The 6313-nt window shown below is 38.2% G+C and overlaps 1 long non-coding RNA gene across 2 annotated transcripts in view; it reads left to right on the top strand.

Annotated features, from left to right (window-relative positions):
* Window positions 1-1035: 1035 nt before the first annotated feature.
* LOC149945989 (uncharacterized) overlaps window positions 1036-6313 on the top strand; it is a 69624-nt gene continuing 64346 nt past the window's right edge. The window contains exon 1 of one of the 2 annotated variants that reach the window (XR_016480266.1): window positions 1036-1105. This is a non-coding gene — a long non-coding RNA (uncharacterized LOC149945989). The remainder of the gene's footprint in view (window positions 1106-6313) is intronic. The other variant, XR_016480265.1, reaches the window with a different exon arrangement.

Genomic DNA, 6313 nt, shown 5'->3' with positions numbered 1-6313 from the left:
CGATGCCAAGGCAGACAAAGAGTTGATGGAGTTGTCGGCAATTGGACCTTCCCACACGCTCTGGTGACGCCAATGATCGGGTGAAGGTAAGGTCGACTCTGTAAGGCGTTCGCGTAGATTAAGGGCGTCGTAAAAAACCAAATCACGAGGGTCAGTTATGTGGGTTGGTAAGATTTGTCGAATCAGCTCGGCGACGCTGGATTGTGATGAGAGAAAAGCCGGGAGGGCAAGCTTAGAAGCGTGTCGGATTCCAAGCCCACCCTTCGCAACGGGAAGCGACGACTGTATCCAGGGGCCCTCATCCATCAAAGTATTCGTGACTTCCTGGAGCGCCATCCGGAGACACTCATCGAAAGACAGGAGACCGTCTTTACACTGCCAGACAGGAGCGCTTCGCAGGAGGTAGGACAGCTTCGGTATGGCCAAAGAGCTTTTCAAAAGGAAGAAACCGTGATGTGCTGATACATTATGGAGATTCCCAGCCATAATCTTCAAAGCTTCAGTTTTACTCGCGAGGCAAGAAGCAATTGCTTCGTCAGAGAGGGGCGCACCCAAGAGGACATACTCAGAGCGAGGGATGATTTTAATTCCTGGGGTCGCTGGGTCAAACATATTTGTGTAGTACTTTTCATCGAAGCCGCCGGGATTGAGAACAAAGAGCTCGCACTTGGATGGGTTTAGCTCAAGGCCTATGTCAGATGAAATATCTCGAAGGAGACATAGGTCACTCAGGACGACCTCATGTTTAGATGGCGCCACTTTCTTCACCCAGAATCTTAAGCAACGCGGTCGAAATCGCCATTCGCCAAAATAAAGTTAAGCCAGGAGTATTGTTAAGACAATGTTTAAAGTTTTGAACGTTTTAAATATGGTTTCGGTCACTCTAGTTATTGCTAATGGGAACTAAATTGTGCTAAGTATCTAACCGCGTAACTTTTAACATTTTTTTAGATTTCTAGGAATTATATTGGCCGGATATTTTCCAGGTAAACTTTTAGGCTTATAAATGAAAATTTTATAAATATTTCAACGTTCTACGCCATTACTAACGGCCATTGGTAAAGTTCAACGAACAGTAACGGACTCATCAATGCCATTTTACAAGGTAAAGAACTATATATATATATATATATATATATATTGTATTATTCAATTTAAATAAGGTGTATGATAGAAAGATTTATGGGAGGTCGGGGGGTTAAACTGGGTACGAGGCCCCATCAAAAAGTTTCTCCAGCCCCACCAAGTGAGCCGTTTTAGAACGTATATCGGGGAAATATTAAGTTGTTTTAAGGCTAGCTTTACACACATTTTTGGTGGAATATTAACAATAATTGGAATGCTATTATAAGTATATTACCATGTCGAGAGGGATCCCAGCTACTAGTAGATTGTTGATTTTTCATAAGGAACGTAAGACTTTTTATCAGAAACATTAACGAATTGTGAGAATACATGGAAAAAATCCCGTCCTTTTATATCAGTAAATCCAGGAAAAACTGGAAATGAGAATCAGGTTATCGATAACTAGAGGTGAATAGCCCTATAAATTAGAAAGGAATGTCATAGTATATAACCAGTTGTTAATATCGTATCTAATTAAAGTTTACGCGTTGGTTCAGGCTAGTGGCCATATTATTTTTGCAATGGACGATCTATTTTTAACATTACCGAGTAACGCTTCGAGCGATTTATACCCGGAAAATACAGCGTCTACTTATAAAGTAAATTTAGGACGACCTTTAAATGTACCTTCAAATTTTGAAGTTGGAATTAGCGAAATTATATTACCGCCAACATGGGAAAATATTACAGAAAATAACCGGCCATTTTTAGGAGTTTCCACGACAACCGTTAAAAACGTGCGACCGTTTACATACTTTAAAATATCAGTGAAAGTGGGTAAAATTGAAGCGGAGAAAGACCAAAATGGAAATATCCTTCGATATAGTGTCGTGCGAAAACTTATTGCAGCGCTTAATGAAAGTTTAAAAGAATTCGGGCTTGATAATGAAATTAAAATTGAACTCCACGCGAAACCAAACGGGCTCTGTTGGAATTTGATAACCACCAATAACTACCATATTAGAATGCCCAATGGACCAATTAAAGAGCTTCTTGAATTTGAACCCAACATAAATCCATATCAGAAAGACGGATTTCATATTGGGTCATATTTTTGTACGAAACCTTTTGCTGGTTATATAAAGTCCTTGTCGTTAAATAGCTTTAATTACATTGAAATTAGAAGTGATAATGTACAAGACGCCGCGTTTAGAGTCGAAACTCGAATCGATTATCAAATACCGACTGGTGCTTACTCGAGTATCCAAGACATTTTAGACGCAATGCTGTTGACCTTGGATGAGGAAGTAAGGGATAAATTTAAATTAACCATTAACCATAATGGATACGTTCACATTGGAGCCGCGGCGGGGTTTGCAATTATATTTCATTCATCTGAGAAAGGTCTCGGTGAAATGTTAGGTTTTACGCGCTTTAGTGAACTCTTGGCCAATACAGATAGTCTCTACGCTGCTGATTTATCAATGGGAGCCAGAACACTATATATATATTCAAATTTAATATACCTCAATATGTAGGCGATACGTTTGCCCCTTTGATGAAAATAATACCGCTAGCTGGAAATGATAAGCCGTTTGAAAAATCTATTATTTTTGACAAAATTGAATACTATCCTTTGAGAACAAATAATACAGAAATAGTTGACATTGAAATGAAAACGGATTTTGGCGAAACAATAGCCTTTATAAATGGTAAAAGTGTCGTTAGACTTCATTTGAGACGAAATGGCCGACAGTGAAAGTTATTTCAAATATTACCGCGAACAATATGGTGGCGGACCATTTTTTGCCGGACCTGTTTATCAACGGGGGAGAGGCGTGGGCGGGATTTTTAAAAAGCTGATAAAATATATAACACCCATTATCAAACCCGTGACCAATGAGGCTTTTGGAGTAGGCAAAAGATGGTGGCAAGATTTAAAACAAGGACATGACCCTAAAGAAACGTTAAAGAACAATTTAAGAATCGCCGGTAGCAATTTATTACATAAAGCGGCTGATCGATTAACGAGAAATCAGTCTGGCAGCGGCTGCCGTAAACGACAAACGGGTCCCATTAGGAAACGAAAAAAAGTGTCCAAGCGGAGAGTTACAAAAAGAACCAAACTGGACTTTTTAGGATAATAATGGCGGTTTACGAGGGAATGCTAAGTCAGCTGGATATTTTTCAACGCCCATTGGTCAATACTAATGTAATTTCCACAACGGAAATAAGATATTTACCAACAAACAATTTATCGGACAATGGCCCTCTGGAATTTTTTATTCCCGCGTCGGAAGATTTATATATGGATTTATCAAAAACCATGTTAAAATTGAAACTGAGACTTTTACATAATGATGGATCGAATGTCCCAGCCGTTGAAACAAAAGTGGCACCAACGAATAATCTTATAGGGTCGCTTTTTAGTCAATGCGATTGTTATCTCGGAGATACTTCTACCCAGTCCGCGAATAATTGCTATGCGTACAGTTCGTACATTGAGAAATTAGTCAACTATGGAGAAGATGCAAAAAATTCGCAACTCCAAAATGGCCTCTTTTATATGGAGTCCACGACCAAAACATCGGAGATGTGGTTAGATACGTTCAAATCAGGGCTTAATGGTGCGTTAAAGCGAGGCTCAAGATCAAAAGAATCGCAATCCTTTGAAATAATGGGGCCATTGTCTGTTGATGTGTGTAAAATTAACAAGTTTATGTTAAACCAAGTTCCGGTACGATTTCGTTTAGTTAGAAGCCCACGCCTAACTACCGTCATGTCTATGGAAGCTGGCAAGGATTATAAACTAGTTATAGACCAAGCGTACTTGTACGTGACAAAAGTTAAAGTTAATTCTTCAATCGTATTGGCGCATGCAAAAATGCTAGAATCAGATATCCCGGCCATCTATCCCTTAACGCAAACGATTGTTAAAAATTTTAGCGTAGCGAGAGGCCTAACGAGTATAAACCGCGATAACATCATTTTAGGTAGATTACCGAAACGAGCTATTGTGGTTTTTATCAAGGAAGATGCGTTTATCGGGTCATTGAATACTAATAGTTTACAATTTGACCATTTAAACGTGACCGATTTGTCCCTCTCGGTGGGTCCTGATCGTTATCCTCCCGATGGGTTCCAAATGGACTACGACGAAGGGAATTATTGTTTACCTTATCAGAGTCTATTTTCAGCGATGGGGATCGATGGGGCTTACCGTGGTAATTTCATAAGTTTTAAAAATTTTAGATACGGGTATAGCATGTTTCTGTTCGATCTAACAAGCGACAACAACGCTAGTGGGGATTACATGTCTCTTAGAAAGGACGGTAGTTTACGACTCGATGTGCAATTTAAAAACGCATTAACCCATAATGTGACATGTTTAATGTATTTTGAATTCGATAATTAGATTTTGATAACACGCGATCGCAAAGTAATTTATAACGCCCATTTAAAGCACTTTACCTTAAACCGTTTAACAGTTCCTCGCGCGCAATCGTTCAACCATGTCACGCGCTCATTATCTCTCCGATAAACTGGAAATTTTTCTTTCAAATGACATTCCGGGTACCGATCTTAAAATTAAACGCCAAGGGTATAGAAAATACGTTTCATTTAATCTTAACGTTTGGGAAAACTTATGGACATTTTCCGATGAAATTGACACATTCTCTGACTTGACAAAACCCCCAACCCGATTTCATAGTTGGCTAACCGATTACGTAAAACTCGAAGGATTTATATGTCAAAGAGGTAAATTTATTGATTTTCGTTCGCACGTCCGCGGAGCTAATGACAAGTATAATGTCTTGTAATCGACTTCAAACGGTTTTGCAATGTGTAAAACAAGCTGGGAGCGGTTAAAAATTATTCGTTTAAGTCTTAATACGGAAATTCAGGAGAGAAAAAACTCTTACCAGTGTATGAAGAAATGTATTATAGACGAATTAACCGAGATTCTAATGTCGTTAACGGGATCCTGTGAAAATACAGCTTGTCACTCTCAATTGGCTCATGGCATTACGTGTCTTCCCGTAGCTTCGCATTGGTCTGAAAGGCTTGAGGCTAATGTGAAAAGAGCTCTTCCTCTGGTCAATTATCATAAGACTCTAAATAATTTTAACGAAAACTACCCACATTGTTCTTTAAACATACATAATTTATTTCATGCCATGGTTCACGATGTAAATGAAATTATTACAGAATTTTTGTTTTAGTAAAATGGTATAAATTTAAGAATATGGTTTGTTTAATTTTTATTACAAGTTAAAGGTCAAAGCGCGCGGCCATGAATAAAACCATAGAGAAAGTCTATTACGATACTGAAAATCCAGGGGGATTAGGCGGTGTCAAGCGATTAGAAAAAAGTTTGCCCTTAATTCCAAAGACCAAAATTAAAAAATGGTTGTTAACGCAAGACCCCTATACGTTGCATAGAGACCGAAAGCTTAAATTTGCTCCTACACCGACATATGTGACGTCACTGAATGAAATTCATCAAATGGATTTAATAGTTTTGGACGAGTTGAAACCGGATTATAATTATATTTTAGTTAACATTGACGTTTTATCGCGCTTTTTATCCGCGTTACCTTTGAAAACAAAGAGCGGGAAAGACGTTCTACAGGCGCTAAAAAATTCACAAAGTTAATAAACCCATGAAAATTAATTCGGATTAAGGGAAGGAATTACTTAATAAGACCGTACAGGATTATTAAAAAAAGAACGATATAAAACATTTTGTAAGTTACGGGGACATAAAATGCGGAATCGTAGAACGCGCCAATAGAACTCTCGAGAACAAAATTCATCGTTTAATTACTAAAACTAAGAAACCAAATTTCATTAAGGATTTACCGAAAATTGTTTGATCGTATAATAACAGTGTGCACAGGTCGACCGGGTTCAAACCGTGTGAAGTAACGGTTGATAATGAGCATTTAGATTGGAAAAATCTTTACGGTAAAAAATCAAATAGGGAAAAAGCCAAATTCAAAGTCGGTGAACGTGTTCGATTAACAAAAGCCCCGAAAGCGTTTACTAAAGGCTACAAGGGATACTGGTCGAAGGAAGTGTTTACTATTAAGAGAGTGTTTAATAGACCTCGTCCTGTTTACGTCATACAAGATAAAAATTAACAAGTCATCTTGGGTTCATTCTATCCCGAAGAACTACAAAAGATTCTATCATGAATACTTATCAGCTTGATGAATTTTTGAAATGTGATTATAGAACGCGCCCA

The sequence above is a fragment of the Leiobunum rupestre genome, chromosome 4, assembly GCF_980474605.1.
Source record: "Leiobunum rupestre chromosome 4, qqLeiRupe1.1.hap1, whole genome shotgun sequence".
Lineage (NCBI taxonomy): Eukaryota > Metazoa > Arthropoda > Arachnida > Opiliones > Sclerosomatidae > Leiobunum > Leiobunum rupestre.
The sequence above is the reverse complement of the archived record's forward strand: the minus strand, read 5'-3'. Positions and strand labels throughout refer to the sequence as shown.